This window comes from Oncorhynchus nerka, linkage group LG12, assembly GCF_034236695.1.
Source record: "Oncorhynchus nerka isolate Pitt River linkage group LG12, Oner_Uvic_2.0, whole genome shotgun sequence".
In the NCBI taxonomy this organism is placed as follows: domain Eukaryota; kingdom Metazoa; phylum Chordata; class Actinopteri; order Salmoniformes; family Salmonidae; genus Oncorhynchus; species Oncorhynchus nerka.
This window is the reverse complement of record NC_088407.1, coordinates 26,464,937-26,489,365: the sequence shown is the minus strand read 5'-3', so window position 1 is coordinate 26,489,365 and position 24,429 is coordinate 26,464,937. Positions and strand designations below refer to the sequence as shown.

Below are 24,429 nucleotides of genomic sequence, written 5' to 3'. Positions count from 1 at the left end.
TAACCCCACCCACTTTGCCAAAGCACAGCCCCCACACCACTAGAGGGATATCTTCAACCACCATCTTACCATCCTGAGACAAGGCCGAGTATAGCCCACAAAGATCTCTGTCACGGCACAACCCAAGGGGGGAGGCGCCAACCCAGACAGGAAGATCACGTGTTGTTTGACTTGTTTGGATAAGTTTATTGGTAAAGTTTTTGATTAATTTTGTATGCATTTTGAAGGAGGGAAACCGGTGGATTATTGAATGAAGTGCACCAGATAATTGGTAGATTTGGATAGGAAACACTCTAAAGTTTCCAAATCTGTTAAAATAATGTCTGTGAGTATAACAGAACTGATATGGCAGGCGTAAACCTGAGGAAAATCCATCCAGGACGTGGGATTGTTTTGATGTGGGTGCTTTTCAATTGAATGCTTATTGAGTTTCTCATGGGTCAGGACCAGATTGCAGTTCATGTGGCTTCCACTAGATGTCAACAGTCTTTAGACAGTGTTTCAGGCTTCTTTTCTGAAAAATGAAGAAGAATAAGACCTTTCTCTCAGTGGACTGAGGAAAAACGCAGAGCTGGTTTGCGGCGTGACCGATTGCACGCCCTTCATTGTTTTTCCTTTCTATTGAATATGCTATTGTCCGGTTGAAATTTTATTGATTATTTAGACAATTGACAACCTGATTATTAATTATAAACATCGTTTGACATGTTTCAACGAACTTTACCGATACAATTAGGATGTATTCATCTGCATGTTTTGACCGCCTTTGAGCTTGTGGATTACTGAAAAAAATGCACTAACAAAAATGAGTTTTTGGGATATAAAGAGGGACTTTATCAAACAAAACAAACATTTATTGTGTACCTGGGACTCTTGTGACTGCAACCATATGAAGAGCTTCAAAGGTAAGTGATTAATTTTATCGCTATTTCTGACTTTTGTGATTCCTTTACTTATGTATATGCATAAGTAGCCTAGTGGTATCCTCGGGGCGGCAGGGTAGCCTAGTGGTTAGAGCATTGGACTTGTTACCCCCTTGCTGACAAGGTACATATCTGTCGTTCTGCCCCTGAACAAGCAGTTAACCACTGTTCCTAGGCCGTCATTGAAAATAAGAATGTGTTCTTAACTGACTTGCCTGGTTAAATAAAAGTTTAAAAAAAGAAATATCCTAGCTTCTGGGTGTGAGTAACAGGCTGTTTACATTGGGCACCTCATTCATCCAAAATTCAAAATACTGCCCCCTACCCAAGAGAGGTTAACTGATTTTTGTACTCTGACGTACTTGGGTAGGCGGAGGGAGTCTGGGAAGGCATCTAAGAATCTTTGGGTTGTCTGAGAATTTATAGCAAGACTTTGATGATCCTTTGTTGGTGTCTGAGCAGATTATTTGTTGCGATTGCAAATGTAATAAAATGGTGGTCCGATAGTCCAGGAATATGAGGAAAAATATTAAGATCCACAACATTTATTCCACGGGACAAAACTAGGTCCAGAGTATGACTGTGGCAGTGAGTAGGTACGGAGACATGTTGGACAAAACCCACTGAGTCGATGATTGCTCCGAAAGCCTTTTGGAGTGGGTCTGTGGACTTTTCCATGTGAATATTAGAGTCACCAAAAATTGGAATATTATCTGCCATGACTACAATGTCCGATAGGAATTCAGGGAACTCAGTGAGGAACGCTGTATATGGCCCCGGAGACCTGTAAACTGTAGCTATAAAAAGTGATTGAGTAGGCTGCATAGAGTTCATGACTGGAAGCTCAAAAGACTAAAACGTCATTCTGTATCTGTATGTAAGTTGGGAATCCTGTCTAAGAATAATTTACACTTATGGAGACAGTAGAGTTCAGTGTAAGAAGAGCCCTTTAGTTTACTTTATTAATTCGACCATTTAAAAAAGCACACATAAAACTTAAAAGCCATACATGCACATGTATAAAATCATTGAGGATAACACACAATAAAGTATGAGACTTATTTCCATTGTGGTCCTCTTGAGACAAGATGGCTGGACAAGATGGAACACAGTATGGCGGGTGAAATAATTAAACAAAAACATAAAATAAGATAATCTATCTCATCATTCCAGTTACATCATAGGGGTTATTCATATGGGCACAGAAGACATCAAACACATTTTTACCTTATTTTTAAAGCTGTCCAGAGAGGATGTTGTTTTTATAGGCAGAGAAAACTCATTCCATTCTGAGGCTCCAGTATACAAGAAAGTACCTTGCCCAGCATTACTCCTGAACCTGTATAAGCACACCTCAGCAACACCTGATCTGGTGTTGTGATTGTGTGCATCCGTAACATGAGGAAAGTAATCACTTAGATATCTGGGCGCAGGACCATAAATACTCCTGTAAACCAAACCTAGTCGAATCTGGGACACCCTAGCCTCAATAGGCATCCAGTTTAGTTCCTGAAAGCAGCTCCTACCTATGTGAGTACGTGGACTCACCTTCAATACGACCCTGATCAACTTATTCTGGGCTATCTGTGAGCTTCCCCTTCATACGTTTAGATAAGCCCCCAAACCAGGAAGTACTGGCATAGTCAAAATGGCATTGAATGAGGGCAGTAGCTAGCACTTTCATGGAGTCCTTATCAAGCAGCTTGGACTTTCTAGCCAAAACCTTCCCTAGCACCTTATTGGCCATGCTCACACCTCCCAAGCTTCCATCAAGGATACATCCCAAGTAGCTAACAGAGGTTTTAGTAGTCAGCACCTCACCCCCTAACTCCACTCTGATTTCAGACGACCTACACAATTTAGGTCTGGATCCAAAAATAATTGCTTCAGTTTTCCCTAAGTGCAGAGGTAGCTTATTATCTCCAAGCCATTTGCTAATGTTAGTAAGCTCTGTGCGAAGTATGCTCTCCAACATAGGTTTACTTTTGTGAGACACCAGAAGTGTAGAGTCATCCGCATAAAGAAAAAGACGGCAAGAACAAGTGTCTTTCATATAATTAATATACAATAAAAACAGCAGAGGCCCAAGCACGCTCCCCTGCGGAACGCCACAACTCATTGGTTTTGCCTGAGACAGTGAACCATTAACCTCTACTACTTGCTCCCTTCCTGATAAATAGGACTTTACCCAGCCTAGAGGGATACTGCTTAACCCCAGTGCCTCCAGTTTGGAGATTAGGAGACAGTGGTGAACTGTATCAAAGGCCTTCTGTAGGTCAAGCAGTACCATTCCACACAGACTTCCCTCATCAATCTCTTTCCTGATGAAGTCAGTCAAGTAAAGTAGACATGAATCAGTGGAGTATGTTTTTCTAAAACCCGACTGAAAATCATACATTAGACCCTGTTTGTTAACATATTCATGCATTTGCTAATGTACAATTATCTCCAGGATCTTTGATGTTACACAGAGGATAGATACAGGCCTATAATTCCCAGGGTCAGACTTTATCCCCTTCTTATACAGAGGTATAACTTTAGCTTGTTTCATGTCCCTGGGAAAGGTGCCTTGTTCAAGAGAGTGATTAACAATATGCGTAAAGAAGGGCCAATTTGCTCATCAGAATCTATTAGATTGCAGGAATATTATCCAGACCTGTGGCTTTGGAGCATTTAAACTCTGCCAGCATACTGACTATTTTGGCTGTTGCTACCTTTGCAAAAGAAAAAGAGTTTGGCTGAACCCCTAACTCTACATAATACTTCTTGACTTGGTTGCTTCAATTACAAACCAGAACTGGTGGGCAAGCTTGCTAACCAGCTTGCTGGCAACCGAAGTAAAAAAAAGAGTTGAATTCATTGGCAACCTCTGCTTTTTTATATACCATATCCCCTTTGATGTTCAGTACAATGCTATTTAGTTTGTTTTTGGTAGTACTACTACAGCCTAATTCCTTAATCATGAGATTCTAGAATCTATCCAAGCAAGGAATAAGGCCTTTAAGAAATGTAAGAACTCCTAAGAGCAGCATGATTTTGTCCTATATAAACGTCATAGAAATGAAGCACAGAGCCAGACAGATGAAGCTAAGAGGGGTTACTTTGCTGAGATAATAATCTCTTATTTACCCTGACCCGTCTAATGGGAGCCATCACATTCACCACATCAAGGAATCAACATTTAAAGGCTTCCCAGGCACTGTCTACCCCTACACTATCTAGCACAGGTGACCAGTCATTTTTACCCACTTCCACCCTAAACTTTTCTGCACAGTATTTTTTGAGTCCTCTGATTCTAACGGTTTTGTGACACTTAAATATATCTTAAAAAATCCTCCTTGTGCAAAATGTAATAAAATGATCACTGATTCCATAGACTATTACTCCACTCTGCGATATTTTAGGTTTATCAGACACCAATATTAAGTCAATTGTACTTTGCACTGTTTCACATATCCTGGTGGGGTTATTTTATCATTTGGGTCAGACCAGGTGATCTACAAAAGTGCATAAATACATTGTGGGTTGGGCTATTCTTTTTGCAGACATCAGTATTGAAATCCCCTAACAAAATGATTTCCGTCAACAGGGAATCATTACAGTTTGACAACACAATTTCAAGACCTTCATAGAATGCATTCTGCTTGGGCGGCCTATAACATAACACACCAACAACAAAATCGGCTTGGTTTTGGGAAGGCAGATATCCAGCCAGACAATCTCCAGATCAGCGCTTAAATCTGATCTGACGTTAAAAGCCATGTCTGATCTTACAAACGCACATATTACCCCACCGTTCTGATTTCGATCCTTCCTGACAACAGAGTAATTACCTATCTCAATTTCTGAGTCACAAAAAGATGAACTATGTCTCAGTAAAACATGACACGCACCTCTGATTTGCAAACCAACAGGCGTATCTCATCGATCTTCGGTAGTAGGCTTCGGACGTTTAAGTGCACAAAATGTAAGCCCTTCTTCCCCAAAGGCCTCATTGAATTTCCGATCCACTTGTAACTCGCCTCCCACTGTGCTGCCATCTTCCCACTGCCCTGCCTCCGGTGGCCTCTCTGTTGCCATGGAGCACCCCTCCCCAGGTGCTACTCCATCATCCTCACCACTGTGTCCCCCGTCACTCGCCTCTGGTTGTCTCCGCTCCGCTGTGGACCGCCCCCTCCTCCGGTGCACTCTCCACCCTCAGTAGTCCTCTGGTCCCACTCCACCTTCAATGCTCACACACCCCGCGGGTACAGCACACCGACAGCAACGGTAAGCTTCATTGACCCCAAAGCTAGAATCGCTGCATTTTAAATGAATCCACTGCGCGCATTCCAAACATACCAAAGCTTTGCTGTTACTCTTTATCCACCGTTCACAAGAGGAGCATGGGTGCATAGGCCGTTTGATGGGGTTCGTGATAAAGTGAGGTCCAGGGCATTGATGGATATCACCCGATAAGAAGTTATTATAAGATCTCCACCATTAAACCTACAGGACAGTAATTTTCCAGGAAGATGGTTGTGCAGCCCTGTCCCTGTACTGTATATAACCTCACTATTGTTATTTTACTGCTGCTCTTCAATTATTTGTTACTGTTATTTCTTATTCTTATTTTCTTTTAGGTATTTTTTAAATGTTCTTTTCTTTTTAAACTGCATTGTTGATTAGGGCTTGTAAGTAAGCATTTCACTGTAAGGTCTCCAGTGTATTCGGTACAATACAATTTTATTTTATATTTGATATGCTTAATCTGTTGATGCAGTATACGTTTAATGATTTAGTCATGAAAATGGGTTAATTCGTTGTATGATGATGATGATGATGATGATGATGATGATGATGATGATGACGATGATGATGATTCCACCATGTGTTCGTCTACAGGAACGTACCCCTCAGTCAAGTACTCCGTCAGTCCCCAGTTCTCATAACCAGGAAGACAGACATAACACTTGTCCAGCTGCTGCTGATTCAATGCATTTTTTCTTCATTCAAATATGAAAATAGGCATTTAGCTATAGGTGTTGTTTCACTATGAATATTTTTGTCTGATGAACACTTATTTTTGTTATTCCTCTCAGGATCACGATGCTGAAAACTCCATGACACTGCTCTGAACAACATCCACAAGAAAGTAAACGACGGGAGACAGAGGAGCACCATGGAGAGAGACACTGTTTACTCCGGGTGAGATGACAAAATATGGACTGAAACGTAGACCTTTGCTCTTTAATAACTTGCATTGATTATATTTTCTACACTATATATATATAAATATGGCTTTTCATTGTGTGTTCCAGTTACTTCTTTCTGTCATGCTCCTTTTTAATGTTGATTCCGTTGTGCATTTTAGTTCCAATAAATCATTCAAATGCCTTATTTTGTCTCTGTACTTTGATATTTTTCTCTGTACATCCACAGATTCAGTTTGCAGGAACCATATTAGGCTGATGCTCAATGTAACTAAGCTATTTTTGGTTGTTTAATGCACTGTGAATATGCATCTATTGACTGGTGTTTTAGTTTGTCTGAAACTGTTGATAGGTGAGAATTGTCTGTTAATTGAATGACTAGAATATTCCGCCCTGAAACATATAATTGTATGGAATTGATTAGAATGTATAAAATCATAATCAATAAATGTGTAGTCCTAGTCAGAATTAGGGTAAAACAATATGTCTTTATGGTATTTTAAACAAGGACTGTCTGAGCTCGGTGCCGACCTGACTAGAGATTTGGGAGAGAACGGGGAGTACGTCTCAAGGACAAGGTCACTATCTCTGTCGGCTGGGTAGTGAGACAGACAGTGTGTGCGTAGCAGGACATGTGTGTGCATCTGTTTGTGTGCATGTGTGTGTGGGTATGTGTGTATGTGCGTCTTGTGTGTGTGCGTATGGCTGTGTGAATGTGTGGGCGTGAGAAGTCAGTATAAAATGACTTGTTTTGTATTCTTGACTTTAGAACGTTCCCTGAATAAACCTTCATTCGACCACGATCTTACAAATTCTGGTTTGCAGACAGAGAGTAATATAATTAAATTGGGTGATGTACCTGGAGAACACAATTCTCTTATCAGCTGTATCCCGAAAACATCTCTATGGTGTTCTGAATACCCTAAATAGATTTAACACTCAGCTCAATTCATCTCTAACCCCCAGCAATGACTGTCAGTCCTCACCACGTGCTCTCCACACACACATCAGTGCATCTCAACCACAAACAACCATGTCACTAAGAGTACAACTCTTCATGAGAAAAACCTGAACTAAAAATACAAATATTATAATTTGAACAGCATATTGTTGAGAGACTGATTTAAGTATGAAGTACACATTGTGATTTGTCCGTCTTCAGAAACTATTGACAAAATCTTAACTTACAATTCCATTTGGCAGGATTGCAATTCATTTATCTTTCAATAGGGCGCAGTAATGTTTATGGAAGTCCCCTGTGGCAGCTACACCAGTAGAGTCACAGCAACTTTTAGAAGTCAAGAAATGTTCAAATTGTTCACTACTTTTATGAAGAATCATTGATAAAACACTTTCCTGTGATAGTTGATGTGTGTAGTCATAATATCTGTCAGCAAAGGCACAACAAAGACACTGTGTGGCTGTTAAGAATCTATAACAAGGTAATATATACATTTATTACATACATTTAACACATCTGTATCATGCTATAAATCCATTTCAGAATCATAGAGTCACATGCATCAAACAGGCTAGGTAGTCATCATCACTGGATGGATCATTACTACTAACATAAACTAAGTTACTATAAAGTGTAGCTTAGTTACCAGAAGGAGCAACACAATCACTCAAAATGAAATTGGCAAAAAATGTCTGTATGACAATGACGGATGTTGACATGTAATTTTGTATTGACTTCCAGGGAGGAGTTGAATAAGGATGGGAGACAACCTATTTATTCATGTCATCTCTCCTCTGTAATGTGTTGACCTCGCTTAGGTGTGTTGTAAGCATTTCAATCACACCCACCCCAACACAACAAGTTCACAGGTACTCTGCAGTCTTCTGTAAGCCCAAGACGAGGCCATATCTACGCTTTGGTCAGGTGGGCCTGCTGGCTTTGTGCACACAGGACCCTCCTACCTGCTCTCTGTGTCTCTGAGTCTCTATGTGGTTTTCAGCAGGATGTCTTTGTGGTGTCACTGTTGTTCTCACTATCTTTACTTGTTGTTCATGTTGCCCCTGACAGCTTACAGCCACAACAAAACAGTTATTTATTTAACTGACTGTAATATATATTTAGTTGAAATCAGTTACAAACCACAAATAACTACTAATGAACCCTATCTGAACCCTCTGAGTTAAGCACCTCATGTGTCATACAGCACCATCTATTTTAACTTGTGGTCCGGGGGGGAGTGGACATTTTGTGACGATGTCATGTGAGAACTTTCAGTACATTCTCAAACAGGCATATCTTGTGAAGCACAAAGTCAACTGCAGGTTCCTCTGTCAGAATGAAACCAAAAAAGTAGGATCCTCCTGATAGATTGCTTCCTTTCAGAACCACACTAACCACAGAGTAAAACAGACTAGATACAGTGTGTCACATTAGCTGAGTGGCTGGGGTATCCAATCAGGCATCCATGCTCATGTGCTACACTAAGTGAACGTTTCTGTGAATAATATACAAGGAATGGACGACTGACATGTACTTGTTTCATTGTGTAGGTGTATACACTTCTCATGTTCTCTCTTGTACATACACTATATATACAAAAGTATGTGGACAGTATGGTGGAACAACTGCAAGATTATGTTATAATACTTTATTGCATCAAATGGTTGTGTTATGAATAGACTGTTCTGTTAACTATTGTGTGTGTGTTCTACTGAGGATTGGCTTCTGGGAGATAACACTGACAGGAGATTTATGATGTCTTTTGGGTGATAAAACCTAAAGATCATTCCAGAGCATGAGTTAATGCTTCTGTTCTATACCGTACCAGAGAGAGATGGCTCCAGTCTGGAGTCAGAGGGCCAGACACTGGTCTCTACACAATGAAAACTGTTGACACAAATCTTAACCTTTTGACCCATTCTATATATCTATTGTTCGTCATGTAGGTTGAAAAAGGTGTATCTTGGCTATAAAATACCTTTGTACTTTTGTCTCGGGGCTCTCAACGAATCATTTGATCGTGAATCGTCGACCTGCCATGACCAGCCATCATTATCGTAGAGCACACAATCGATTCACTCTATATGTGTGGGTTGTATTGACCTGCTCCCTTATTAATAAGTGATTAAAGATTTAGTTTAAGTAGAACTCTGACTTGTGTGATAAGTTTGTCTCTCCTCATTTGATAGTAAAGAAATTAACCACCAGAACAGCCCTTCAAATGAATGGATTCGGCTATTTCAGCCACTGAGCCTTACTGAAGAGCTCAGTGACATCCAACGTGGCACCGATACTGGATGCCACCTTTCCAACAAGTCAGTTAGTCAAATGTATCTCCTGTTAGAGTATCCCCGATCAACTGTAAGTGCTGTTATTGTGAAGTGGAAATATCTAGGAGCAACAATGCTCAGCCGCTGTGTGGTAGGCCACACAAGCTCACAGAACAGGACCGCCAGGTGCTGATGCGCATAGCGCTTAAAAATCGTCTGTCCTCAGTTGCAACACTCACGAGTTCCAAACTGCCTCTAGAAGTAGTCAGCACCCGACGTCAGCCCAAGAACTGATCGTCAGGAGCCTCATGAAATGGATTTTCATGGATGAGCAGACGTATACAAGCCTAAGATCCCCATGCGCAATGCCACACGTCGGCTGGAGTTGTGTGAAGCTTGCCGCCATTGGACTCTGGAACAGTGGAAACGAGTTCTCTGTAGTGATTAACCACGCTTCACCATCTGGCATTCCGACGGACTAATCTGCGTTTGGCAGATGCCAGGACAATGCTAAATGCCCCAATTTATAGTGCCAACTGTAAAGTTTGGTGGATGAGGAACAATGGTCCAGCGCTGTATTTCATGGTTCGGGCTAGGCCCTTTAGTTCCAGGGAAGGGAAATCTTAACGCTACAGCATACAATAACATTCTAGATTATTCAGTGCTTCCAACTTTGTGGCAAGAGTTTGGGGAAGGCCTTTTCCTGTTTCAGCATGGCAGTGCCAATGTACACAAAAGAGGTCCATGCAGAAATTGTTTTTCAAGATAGTTGTGTGGAAGAACTTCACTGGCCTGCACAGAGCCCTGATCTCAACCCCATCAAACACCTTTGAGAGGAATTGAAACGTCGACTGCGAGCCAGGTTTAATCGCCCAACATCAGATTACCAAACTTCAATAATGCTCTTGTGGCTGAATGGAAGCAAGTCCCCGCAGCAATGTTCCAACATCTAGGGGAAAGCCTTCCCAGAAGTGTGGAAGCTGGTATAGCATCAAAGGGATCACCAACTCCATAATAATGGCCATGATTTTGGAATGAGATATTTGACGAACAGGTGTCCACATACTTTTGGCAATGCAGTGCAATTATTGATTTGCGGTATCGTCTACTGCCAATAGCAATATAGTGGAGTGATACAATATACACTGAGTATACCAAATCTTAGTAACACCTTTCTAATATTTAGATGCACCCCCACTCCCCTGCCCCTTTTGTCCTCAGAACAGCCTCAATTCTTCTCTGCGTGGACTCAAGGTGTCGAAGGCCTTCCACAGGGATGCTGGCCCATTAACAAGTGACATCAGTAAGGAATCATAGCTCTCACCTGGTCAGTCTAAGTCATTTAAAGAGCAATTGTATTATTTCATATTGTGACGTTGATCCCCAGATGAGAATCCTGGTCCTTCTCTCCATCATGAGAACTGGAATTCTCCTCTGCTGTCTGATCATCTTAATCATTGTCTATATCACCAGGAAATAGATAAAGATAAGGCTAATAAGTGTTAATAGACTAGAGATGGGTTTTGGAGTAAAGAAGGAGATACTGTATCATCGCTATACTTTGCAAATTATGATTAATTGAGATTGCTTAGTTGCTCGTATTGCATTTGAAAAATATTAGCCTGCGACTTCTAATTCAATTGAGCATCATCATCCTTGCTTATGCTGTATGTGTTAATTGATTGAACTGCTCTCCTGAAATCCCTGTGTTCAGAATGTGACATCTTTTTGCATGAATAAATATCTATTTAAACAACTGATATGGACAGAAATAGACTCCTTCCATCTCTTGGGTGCTGTACATAAAGTGTGTCTGTATGAATGTCTGTCCACAGGGCTTCTGCAGAGACAACCTTGAGCTGTGAGCTCAAGACAAGACCATCTCTTTGCTTTGTATAGGCCTGGTTGACCATTCACTCACTATGTGGTTCTAGAAGGATGTCTATGTGGTGTCAGTCAGTTACTCTCTTTCGTCGTTGTTCACGCCCATCACTATTAGAAACACAGTTCCACTGACATACTGCATGACATGTAGACTAACACAGTATCTTATCACTTACAAGATCATAGGTTTTATCAAATCTTGAACTGTAATCATTAGTTTACAGAGTGTAGAGTAGAAGGTGTATCCAGGCTACAGCCAAGAGCCCTACCCACCCAGGTACACCTCTGACCCCTACTAAACTCTCAGGTGTTACACTTAATGTTTCTGTGAATGATAGTGAAAGTAACATGAAATCAGTGGTGTAAAGTACTTAAGTAAAAATACTTTAAAGTACTAACGACTTAAGTTGTTTTTTGGGATATCTGTACTTTACTTCCATATATTTGAAAACTTGTACTTTTACTTAACTACATTCCTAAAGAAAATATTGTACTTTTTACTCCATTCATTTTCCCTGACACCCAAAAGTACTTGTTACATGATGAATGCTTAGTAGGACAGGTAAAATGGTCCAATTCACGCACATATCAAGAGAACACGTGGTCATCCCTACCGCCTCTCATCTGGCAGATTCACTAAACATAAATGCAGTGTTTGTAAATGATGTCTGAGCGTTGAAGTGTACCCCTGACTATCCGTAAATGTTAAAAAAAGAAAAAAGAATATGGTGCCGTCTGGTTGGCTGAATATAAGAAATTCAAAATGATTTATACTTTTACTTTTGATACTTAAGAATATTTTAGCAATTACATTTACTTTGAAACTTACATATATTTAGAACCAAATACTTTTAGACTTTTACTGAAGTCGTATTTTACTGGGTGACTTTCACTTTTACTTGAGTCATTTTCTATTTAGGTATCTGTACTTTTACTCAAGTATGACAATTGGGTACTTTTCCCACCACTTCTTAAAATAGAGTTGCTTCATCCTGTAGGTGTTTCCCCCTTATACACTCATAATGCTCCAGCCGTGTTCAACCTGTACGTACAGTATCAAGTCAGGTTCTATGTATATCTGTCCCCCTATAGGTCATCAGCGGAACTGGAACTGCTGCATGTGGTGGGCCCAAAGATATTTCATACAACTGATTTTGATACCAAGAGCATAAAGGTACATATAATGTATGCTTCAAATGCTTTAAAAAAAAAAAGTTCAACATATGATGGTAATTCAGGTGGTAAAGTATGATTGCCAATAAGGGAAAAAAGTTGATGATATTTGAATTGTTCTTACACAGACTATCCATCCAGATAAGAGTTTTAACAGAGTATTAGACAGCATTCATCCAGACAGTTTTTGCAAATTACTAGCATTGGTCCAATTTTAGCATTGATTATATACAGTAAGTGATTCTCAATTTACCTGTGAAGACCATGGTGGGCTGGATAAGGCATCAACAAAAATGACAGCTCAACCAATCACCAAATAGCCCACTGTTGAAGTGTGGCCTACTTGGGTAGACTTCCCCACTCAAGACACAGTGAGTAAAGAGGATGACAACTTCAAAGATGATCATCACACTCCACTTCTCATGGAGATGGGTAGGTTTAACTTTTATACTACTGTGCTTAGAGGGGGTACACCTTAAATTTGAAGACACCAAAGAACTTAATTGATGCTATTCATGTTTGTCTTTGTGTGTATTCTAGCTGCGGTACAATCCTCAGCCATGCGCCTAGTGTCAGCCAACAAAGGAGACACAGTGGCTTTGCACTGCTTCCATGAAGGCAACTTGACACTACACTTCTTGTGGTTCAAGCAAAGCTTGGGTGACTATCCTCAGCTCATGACAACTTTTTACAAGTATGACAATAATGCTACATTCTACAATGCATTTAAAGGAAACCCTTGCTTTTCAGTGCAAAGTGGCAAAGGAATAAAACAGCTAAGGATCTCAGACATGCAGCTCTCAGATTCAGTAACATATCACTGTGGGAGTTATATTTCCAACAAGGTGGAATTTTGAAAAGGAACCATTCTAATTGTTAAAGGTACAAAATCTGATTTTAGAGAGAAAATAACTAGAATCTATTTTTCTGCAACTACATATATTCTTGATCATTTTTGCACTTTACGTTTTGGATATACAATGTCTTCATGAAATGTGAGGTATTCTCAAAATCAGACATTACTGTAGTTTTCAACAAATGTTGAGTTAGGACACAAAAAAGGAAACACATTTACTGACGTGAAAACCTTTTTGTCAGGATCGGCATCCAGAAATACCATCGTTGTACAGCAGCCTGTGTCTGAGTCAGACCAGCCAGGAGACTCTGACTCTGAACTGTACATTACACACTGAGACCTGTGCAGGAGAACACATTGTCTTTTGGTTCAGACATGGCTCAGGAGAATCCCATCCAGGAATCATTTACACCCATGGAGACAGGAGTGATCAGTGTGAGAAGAGCCCTGAGGCTGGGTCTCCTACACAGAGCTGTGTCTATAACCTCCCCAAGAGGAACCTCATTCTCTCTGATGCTGGGACTTACTACTGTGCTGTGGCCTCATGTGGGGAGATACTGTTTGGGAACGGGACCAAGCTGGATGTTGAATTTGATGACTATTATCCACAGATGAAAATCCAGGTCCTTCTCTCCATCATAGGAACTGGAGTTGTCCTCTGCTGTCTGACCATCTTCATTATCATCTACCTCATCAGGAAATAGATCAACCTAAAACCATACTTGAGATAGGTTTTGCGGTAACTTCTGGAGATCATCACTTATGCATTGTATTGTATGATATTTATTGAGATTGCTGAGTTGATCATATTGTGTTTTTAATATTAATGGTCTGTGACCTTGCCTAAAAAGTTTTATGTTAATTGATTGAATTGCTCTCCTGAAATCCCTGTGTATGTACCTTTTTTTTTTACAAATATGAATTTAAACATCTGATACCATCTGAAATTGACTTCTTCCTCCTCTTGTTTTCTGTACATGCAGTATGCCTGTATGAATGCTTGTCAAGAGTGCTTCTGCAGAGACAACCTACTATTACCATGCTAAACACACGCACTCATCATGCACTAAGCTGTTCACAGGTACCTGGACATTTTGGTCTACTGTGAGCATGAGACGAGACCATATCTACGCTTTGGACAGGCCTGCTGAACTTGCATACATCCTGTGGTTTTCAGCAGGATGTCTATGTGGTGTCAGTCAGTTACTCTCTTCAGTCATTGTTCCACCCATCACAATTAGAAACACAGCTCTACTGACATACTGCATGCCATGTAGTATCTTATCACTTACAAGATCATAGGTTTTATCCATTCTTGAACTGTAATCATTAATTTACAGAGTGTAGAGTAGAAGGTGTATCCAGGCTACAGCCAAGAGCCCTACCCACCCAGGTACACCTCTGACCCCTACTCATATGCTACATTTCAGTTAGTGCTTTTTTCTGTGAATGATAGTGAAAGCAAGACTGACATAAAATACACTTGCTTCATCCTGCAGGTGTTACCCCCTTAAACACTCATGATGCTCCACCCCTATTCATCCTGAACGTACAGTATCAAGTCATGTTCTATGAATAACAGTCCTCCTGTAGGTCATTAGGAAAACTGTAACTGCTGCATGTGATGGAACCAAAGATATCTAAGGCACACAATGATGTTGATACCAAGAGCATAAAGGTACATATAATGTATGCTTTAAAAAAGTACAAGCTACATGAAAAACATATTTTAAAATGAACCTGTGATGGTAAATCGGTTCTTAAAGTATGATTGCCAATATGTAAAAAAAGGTTGTTGGATATTTGAATTGTTGTAACACAGACTATCTATCCAGATAAGAGTTATAACAGAGAATTAGACAGCTTTCATCCAGCCATGTGTTGCAAAATGACTAGCATTAGTCCAGTTTTAGCATTGATCATATACAGTAAGTGATTTTCCACAATGAATTTCAAAGGCAACCCTCGCTTTTCAGTGCAAAGTGGCAAAGGAATAAACACCTACGGATCTCAGACATGCAGCTCTCAGATTCAGCAACATATTACTATCAGAATGTCAAGGCTCAGGAGAAGACCCAGATGCAGACTTTTTCGGAACAAAAGTTTATAACTCAAACAAGTGGCAGGCAAACAACAGGTCAAGGGCAGGCAGAGGTCAGTAGTCAGAAAGGTACAGAACGGCAGGCAGGCTCAGGGTCAGGGCAGGCAGAGGTCAGTAGTCTATAGCAGAGTCAGAAAGGTACAGAACGGCAGGCAGGCTCAGGGTCAGGGCAGGCAGAGGTCAGTATTCCAGGGTGGTAAGGCAAGGTAAAGAATGACAGGCAGGCTCAGGGTTAGGGCAGGCAGAATGGTCAAAACCAGGAAAGCTAGAAAACAGGAACTAGAGACAGAGAGGAGCATGGGGAAAAACGCTGGTAGGCTTGACGAAACAAAATGAACTGGCCACAGACAAACAGAGAAAACAGGTATAAGTACACTGGGGATAATGGGGAAGATAGGAGACACATGGAGGGGGGTAGAGACAAGCACAAAGACAGGTGAAACAGATCAGATTTTTTTAGCTTTTTGTGTAACTTATTTGTTAACTTATTGTGTACATAAAGTTGCTGCTATCGTCTCTTATAACCAAAAAATAACTTCTGGACATCAGAAAAGCGATTACTCACCGCAGACTGGAAGAAACTTTTTCCTTTAACGAGTCTGACGAGAAGAATATCCTGCTTTCACTGGAACAGGCCCAGATCCATGCCTTTTGCATGAAGAAAAGACGCTGGAAAAGAGGCCACAGATCGGGCACCCTTCTGAGAACCCGGAGGCGAGAGAGTAAACTCCCATTGCCTTCCATTATTCTTGGTAACGTGCAATCATTGGAAAATATCCTACCAACGGGACATTAAATACTGTAACATCTTATGTTTCACAGAGACGTGGCTGAACAAAGATACGGACAATATAGAGCTAGAGGGATTTTCCATGCACCGGCAGAACAGAGACGTTACCTCTGGTAAGACGAGTGGTGGGGGTGTATGTCTTTTTGTCAATGACAGCTGGTGTGCGATGTCTAATAAGTCATTTAGCAGACGCTCTTATCCAGAGCGACTTACAAATTGGTGCATTCACCTTATGACATCCAGTGGAGCAGCCACTTTACAATAGTGCATCTAAATCTTTTAAGGGGGGTGAGAAGGATTACTTTATCCTATCCTAGGTATTCCTTAAAGAGGTGGGGTTTCAGGTGTCTCCGGAAGGTGGTGATTGACTCCGCTGTCCTGGCGTCGTGAGGGAGTTTGTTCCACCATTGGGGGGCCAGAGCAGCGAACAGTTTTGACTGGGCTGAGCGGGAACTGTACTTCCTCAGTGGTAGGGAGGCGAGCAGGCCAGAGGTAGATGAACGCAGTGCCCTTGTTTGGGTGTAGGGCCTGATCAGAGCCTGGAGGTACTGAGGTGCCGTTCCCCTTACAGCTCCATAGGCAAGCACCATGGTCTTGTAGCGGATGCAAGCTTCAACTGGAAGCCAGTGGAGAGAGCGGAGGAGCGGGGTGACGTGAGAGAACTTGGGAAGGTTGAACACCAGACGGGCTGCGGCGTTCTGGATGAGTTGTAGGGGTTTAATGGCACAGGCAGGGAGCCCAGCCAACAGCGAGTTGCAGTAATCCAGACGGGAGATGACAAGTGCCTGGATTAGGACCTGCGCCGCTTCCTGTGTGAGGCAGGGTCGTACTCTGCGGATGTTGTAGAGCATGAACCTACAGGAACGGGCCACCGCCTTGATGTTAGTTGAGAACGACAGGGTGTTGTCCAGGATCACGCCAAGGTTCTTAGCGCTCTGGGAGGAGGACACAGTGGAGTTGTCAACCGTGATGGCGAGATCATGGAACGGGCAATCCTTCCCCGGGAGGAAGAGCAGCTCCTTCTTGCCGAGGTTCAGCTTGAGGTGGTGATCCGTCATCCACACTGATATGTCTGCCAGACGGGGCTCGCCTGAGGTGGAGTACCTTATGATAAGCTGTATACCACACTTTCTACCAAGAGAGTTCTCAGCTGTATTATTCGTAGGTGTCTATTTACCACCACAAAGCGAAGCTGGCACTAAGACCGCTCTCAACCAACTCTATAAGGCCATAAGCAAAGAAGAAAATGCTCACCCAGAAGCAGCGCTCTTAGTGGCCGTGGACTTTAACTTCTTGCGTCGAGCCATCCCGGATCCGGTATCGTGACTACAGCCTCAAGCTCATTACCATAACGCAACGTTAACTATTCATGAAAATTGCAAATTAAATGAAAATAATCTATTTGCTCTCAAGCTTAGCCTTTTGTTAACAACACTGTCATCTCAGATTTTCAAAATATGCTTCTCAACCATTGCAAAACAAGCATTTGTGTAACAGTATTGATGGCTAACGTACCATTTAGCATTAGCATTCAGCATGCAACATTTTCCACAAAAACCATAAAAGCATTCAAATAAAATAATTTACCTTTGAAGAACTTCAGATGTTTTCAATGAGGAGACTCTGTTAGATAGCAAATGTTCCGTTTTTACAAAAAAATATTATTTGTGTCGACTAATCGCTCCGTTTTGTTCATCGCGTTTGGGTAAGGAAAAAATAATAATAATAAGTCATTAAAACGCAAACTTTTTTCCAAATTAACTCCATAATATCGACAGAAACATGGCAAATGATGTTTAGAATCAATCCTCAAGGTGTTTTTCACATATCTATCGACGATAAAATTCATCGTGGCAGTTTACTTTCAATTCTGAAGAAATGGAACGCGCATGGACCTACAGATTACGCACACAGGACACCGGGCGGGACACCAGGTAAATGTAGTCTCTTATGGTCAATCTTCCAATGATATGCCTACAAACACGTCACAATGCTGCAGACACCTCGGGGAATAGACAGAAAGCACAGGCTCATTCCTGGCGCATTCACAGCCATATAAGGAGACATTGGAACACAGCGCCTTCCGAATCCGGGGCATTTCCTGTATGAAACTTCATCTTGGTTTCGCCTGTTGCATTAGTTCTGGGGCACGCACAGATAATATCTTTGCAGTTTTGGAGACGTCAGAGTTGTGTCTTTCCAAGGCTGTCAATTCCATGCATAGTCGAGCATCTTTTCGTGACAAAATATTGCGCTTAAAACGGGCACGTCTTTTTATCCAATAATGACACAGCGCCCCCATAGGTTCAAGAGGTTAATGCAGGCAAACTTAAATCAGTTTTACGACATTTTTACCAGCATGTCACATGTGCAACCAGGGGGAAAAAATCCTAGACCACCTTTACTCCACACAAGGAGATGCATACAAAGCGATCCCCTGCCCTCCATTTGGAAAATCTGACCATAATTCTATCCTCCTGATTCCTGCTTACAAGCAAAAACTAAAGCAGGAAGTACCAGTGACTCGCTCAGTACAGAAGTGGTCTGATGCTGCACTACAGGACTGTTTTGCTAGCGCAGACTGGAATATGTTCCGGGATTCATCCAATGTCATTGAGGAATACACCACCTCAGTAATCGGCTTCATCAATAAGTGCATCGATGATATCATCCCCACAGTGACTGTACGAACATATCCCAACCAGAAGCCTGGATTACAGGCAACATACGCATCGAGCTAAACGCTAGAGCTTTCACTTTCAAGGAGCGGGAGACTAATCCAGACGCTTATAAGGAATCCTGCTATGCCCACAGAGGAACCATCAAACAAGCAAAGCGTCAATACATGCACGAGAGCACCAGCTGTTCTGGATGACTGTGTGATAAAGCTCTCGGTAGCCGATGTGAACAAAACCTTTAAACAGGTCAACATTCACAAAGACGCTGGGCAAGACAGATTACCAGGACGTGTACTCAAAACATGCACGGACCAACTGTCAAATGTCTTCACTGATATTTTCAACCTCTCCCTGATCAAGTCAGTAATACCTGTTTCAAGTAGACCACCATAGTTTCTGTGCCCAAGGAAGTGAAGGTTACCTGCCTAAATGATTACCGCCACGTGGCACTCACGTCAGTAGCCATGAAGTGCTTTGAAAGGATGATCATGGCTCACATCAACAGCATCCTCCCGGACACCCAAGACTCACTCTTAGTCTCCTCCTGTATTCCCTGTTCACCCACAACTGCGTGGCCAAACACGACTCCAACACCATCATTAAGTTTGCTGACGACACAACAGTGGTAGGCCTGATCACCGACAACGATGAGACTTCCTATAGGGAGGAGGTCAGAACTGGCAGTGTGGTGCCAGGACAACAACCTCTCCCTCAATGTGAGCAAGACTAAGGAGCTGATCGTGGACTACAGGAAAAGGCGGGCCGAGCAGACCCCCATTAACATCGACGGGGAAATAGTGGAGCGGGTCGAGAGTTTCAAGTTCCTTGGTGTCCATATCACCAACGATCTATCATGGTCCAAACATACCAAGACAGTCGTGAAGAGGTCACAACATAACCTTTTCCCCCTCAGGAGACTGAAAAGATTTGGCATGGGACCCAGATCCTCAAAAGGTTCTACTGCTGCACCATCGAGAGCATCCTGACCGGTTGCATCACTGCCTGGTATGGTAACTACTCGGCATCTGACCGTAAGGTACTACATAGGGTTGCGCGAATGACCCAATACCTCACTGGGGCCAAGCTTCCTGCCATCCAGGACGTATATAATAGGCGTGTCAGATGAAAGCCCATAAAATTGTCAGACTCCAGTCACCCATGTTATAGACTGTTTTCTCTGCTACCGCACTGCAAGCAGTACCGGAGAGCCAAGTCTAAGACCAAAAGGCTCCTCAACAGCTTCTACCCCCAAGCCATAAAACTGCTGAACAATTCATAAAATCGCCACCCGACAATTTACATTGACCCCCCCCCCCTCCTCCCTTTTGTATGTTGCTACTACTACTCGATGTTTGTTTGTTACCTATGCATAGTCACTTCACCCCCACCTACATGTACAGATTACCTCAACTGACTCGGTACCGGTGCCCCCTGAATATAGCCTCGATATTGTTTTTCTTATTGTGTTACTTTTTATTATAACTTTTTATTTTAGTCTACTTGGTAAATATGTTCTTCTTCTTGAACTGCGCTGTTGGTTATGATTTATCTGTGCTGCTTTGCATGGTTTTAAATGCCTATGTGCTTGTCTATGTAAACAGTAACCTTTATCTCCTTTCTTATTTCACAGGAACTAGTACATGCTACTATTTCGACCTGTTGTGCCGAATAATTTCTATGCAATGGCTCAGTGTCAGGCCCCTTTTGTCTCCACTCAGGAACAGTTATCTACCCATTCTGTGTCACTCCTATCTTCTCTCCTCATGCAACTCAAATTCATTCTGCTCTCTCTCTCTATCTTGCACCTTTCCTAGCCCCCCCTCCTTCTCCTCTCTGCTCCCAAACCATCAAGGTCTCAGCAGTGCGGGGAGGGCTTCTCCGTCTGCCCTTTCTACTATCTGTGTGTCGCTCTGTCTCATAACAGTCAGTATCAAAATATGGGGTGTTCCCAAATATTTACTAAATGTCTCACTGTCTGAACTCGTGGATTTTAGATAAATCACCTGTCTTTGGTGGCCATCTCTAAAGTAATTGCATAGGTTGATTAAGGTTATCTCAATGCTCTCAATAATCTATATATAATGTCATATATCCCTGTCATGTTAGCTTCGATTAGGTTCTAAATACTTAACATAAGTCTACCATTAATCCAAGGCTATGCCCTTTCTTTCTTCTCAATTGGTTCAAATTACAACTATGTCGAAGAACTATAAACTCGTTCATAATTATCAATTACTCAATTTACCTTAAAATCAGTATCACAAATGACCTTATATTCATTATCCAAATGGCCCTCCCATGACGCTGATCAGACCACAAAGGAAAGCCATGATAGAGGTCAAAGGTCATACCACCCTTTTACCTTCGTGTTCCATACTATATTATACAAATTAAAGAAAAAACATCAAACATTTTCTACATGTTGTACCCCAGGTTCCCAGAACATTCCCTCATCAAAATAATTCACGTGTTTAATTAAAACTCAGAAAATAAAACTTCTAATATTCCATATGTGTGTACCCCTTTAAGATATTGTGTCTCTAGGAAAATGGAAATCTCCTCAAACCAAAAGGCTAAAAACAAACCAAACATTTCCAGGCCTTTTCAATTTTGGTATAAACATGCCTCTACCTCCCTCACTCCCTTCAAGATTACAGTCCCCAGAACACTTTTTTTAAAGACAATGAAGCACTGTCCCTTTAAAATAAAATGAACTCAACCTGCAATCCACTTTGCGGAACTGTCATTGTTCCACGTAATGGAAACAGATTATAATGTTAGAATACCTTAACTTCCTGTTCAATTTCACTGGTGTTACCTAAACAGTCAAACCAAGAATCAATAACCAGAAAAACTTTTACGATTCAACTATTCAGACCTGAATCCCTTACAACCAAATATAGCCCAGCACGCACATCCAACCAGTGATGCCCACCTAGCAATCTTGTTGCTAGATTTAGCAAATTTAGCTACATTTAAAAATGTATTTGGAACTTTTAGCAACTTTGAAAAGTGACTCAAAGCTATAATGCACGCATTTTCCCTCTAAATGACACAAACCATTTTCCCTGTCACACCCTCAGTCACAACATCATTGCCTGGCTGCAAAAGTGCATTGTGAGTGACGTCAGCAGCAGGCGCTCAGCCTGTGCCCAGGCAGCAGCAATTTCAGCGAATTGCAAATCATTGTTGGCTGACTGCAGCAGCAGTAGTAAGGGTTCGACAAGCCAAACCCAATGAATATAGTTGGTCATGAATGTATGATCTTGAACAGAACTTACAACATCATTCAACATCTCTCAATCAAAATTGTACTGCCAGAAGTACAGAAAAGAGTGGGAGTTTGTACCTGAACAACTGTCAAATCAATTTGAGTAACGTTATTGTGTATTCTACGTAATGACACAGTTTTACGTTATCACGCAATGATATCGCAAAGTCATTTAGCAACTTACCCTGAAAATTAGTTGGCAACATTGCAACCAACTCTCCTATTCCTGCCTCTAGGCAAAAATATACCCCCTACTCAAACTGAGTTCTGCTTTAATTCTATCATAAAAGTAAAACAAAACTTTCCACTTTCTCTTCTACAAAATGTAAAAGTACCATGTACTTCGCTCAGTTTATAACATATGTCAGTCAATCCATAAGAATGAAGAACATTTCGGTGGGCACCACTCTATCGCCATTATCTCTCCGCTATTATTTAGAATTTCTTTAGATTTAGGTAACTGTCTCTTCTATGATTCCGTAATTTAAATTCGACTCCATTCTCAATTGGTTATTCCAGCAGACCATTTAGGCAAGACAACGTATTCCATCGAAATCGCCTCGGTATTATTTAGAATGAATTAGTCTTACAATTTAACCTAAACAAGCTATTAAAACGTTCAGTTTATATCTTAAACAAACACTAACAACCGTATCTCTCCTGGCAAAACATATCAATACTTGAATTACAATCAGAATGAATTTTAGTCTATCGGGGCATAGGCTGCGATACAAACCAGAGTTTCCCACGTTGTAGGCAAGAGTTCTACCCCTGGACCACCAGCACTATTGAAAAGATGTAGACGCAAAGCAAATAACCCTATTATTATAATTGTCTGTAGTCGTAAACTCCGGCACGTACTACCGAGACAATTCCCAGAAAATAGCCCCAATTTAAAGGTCCAAGCGTTTCCCCAGCGAAGATTCTCCTTACTCTCTCTCTCGTTGTCTCTGCCTTATCTTCTTTTTTCCTTTCCTCTCTTGACTCGTCCCCTTTTCTCGACTTTCTCCCTTTCTTTTAAAAATCTTTCCTGCTGTTTCCCCAAGAGTAGCAATAAATATTCGACTCCTGTCTGTCCGCTCTCTCTCTCTCTGCTCTCTATCTACAGCCCACTGTAAAACAACCGCTGCCCCCTGTCCTGTGGTCACGTCTCCTTTTACAGCCGCCCAATCCTTTTTCTGTCGCATCTTCTTCTATGTGTATGTGCTTTTTACCTTCTATGTGTGTGTTCTTTCTACCGCTATCCAATTACTATAGTTATGTTCTACAGTATATTCTCACAATCTATGTGTCTCACAATTGATGTATATACCACTACTCCCTATGTGTGTGCTTCTCTCAACACATTCTATGGGTATTTTGCTATCTCGATCTGTGTTTCTCCTTTCTGGAATCCTTATCTATAGAGGTGCATTTATTGGACATTAATAAACCTTACCCATACAACTATAAGCTATTTCCCAGGGGTCGTAAAGTCCCAGTTAACAACCTATTTTATGTTGTGTCAAAGGACTTCAAGTTAAAGTTAATATCTCAAAGCTTACTCCGCTATATTAGGCTTCCCTTCAATTTCTAAAATCTTTTTCAGTATTGTATTTTGAATTGGTTGGGTTATTGTAACGGTTGTCGTAGGTGGAAGAAGGTGAGGACCAAGGTGCAGTGTGGTACATGTTCATAATTATTTTAATAGAACACTGAAAAATACAAAAACAACAACGTGAACAAACAAAACCGAAACAGTTCTGTCTGGTACAGATACGAAAAAGAAAACAACTACCCATACCCATAGTGGGAAAACAGGCTGTCTAAGTATGGTTCTCAATCAGAGACAACGATAACCAGCTGCCTCTGATTGCCACAACATAGAAACACAACACCTAGACATACAACATAGAATACCCACCCACATCACACCCTGACCAAACGAAAACAACTTTGGAAGTATGCTTGGGGTCATTGTCCATTTGGAAGACCCATTTGCGACCAAGCTTTAACTTCCTGACTGATTTCTTGCCTGTGTGATATTTCAATAAACATGTTTTTTTCCTCTACGTTTAATGACTTGCCCAATTCTTACCACTTATTCGAATTTCTTCCACTTTGACATAGTTTTTTTTGTGTAGATCGTTGACGAAAAATGACAATTAAATAAATTTCAATCCCACTTTGTATCAAAAATGAATACTTAAGTGTTAGTGGAGACTTTCAATTGTCACTGACTTTATACCACTTGAAGAAAAATAGCACTCCATTGTGGTAGCGTAAGAATTTTAGAGAGAATAGCATCATTGATTCATCTATGAATACATACTGTATGTATGTAAGGTGAG

General features: G+C 41.3%; 1 pseudogene; it reads left to right on the top strand.

Moving 5' to 3' along the window:
- The first annotated feature begins 2,011 nt into the window (after positions 1–2,011).
- LOC115139068 (uncharacterized) lies at positions 2,012–14,153 on the top strand (annotated as a pseudogene).
- Positions 14,154–24,429: the final 10,276 nt, after the last annotated feature.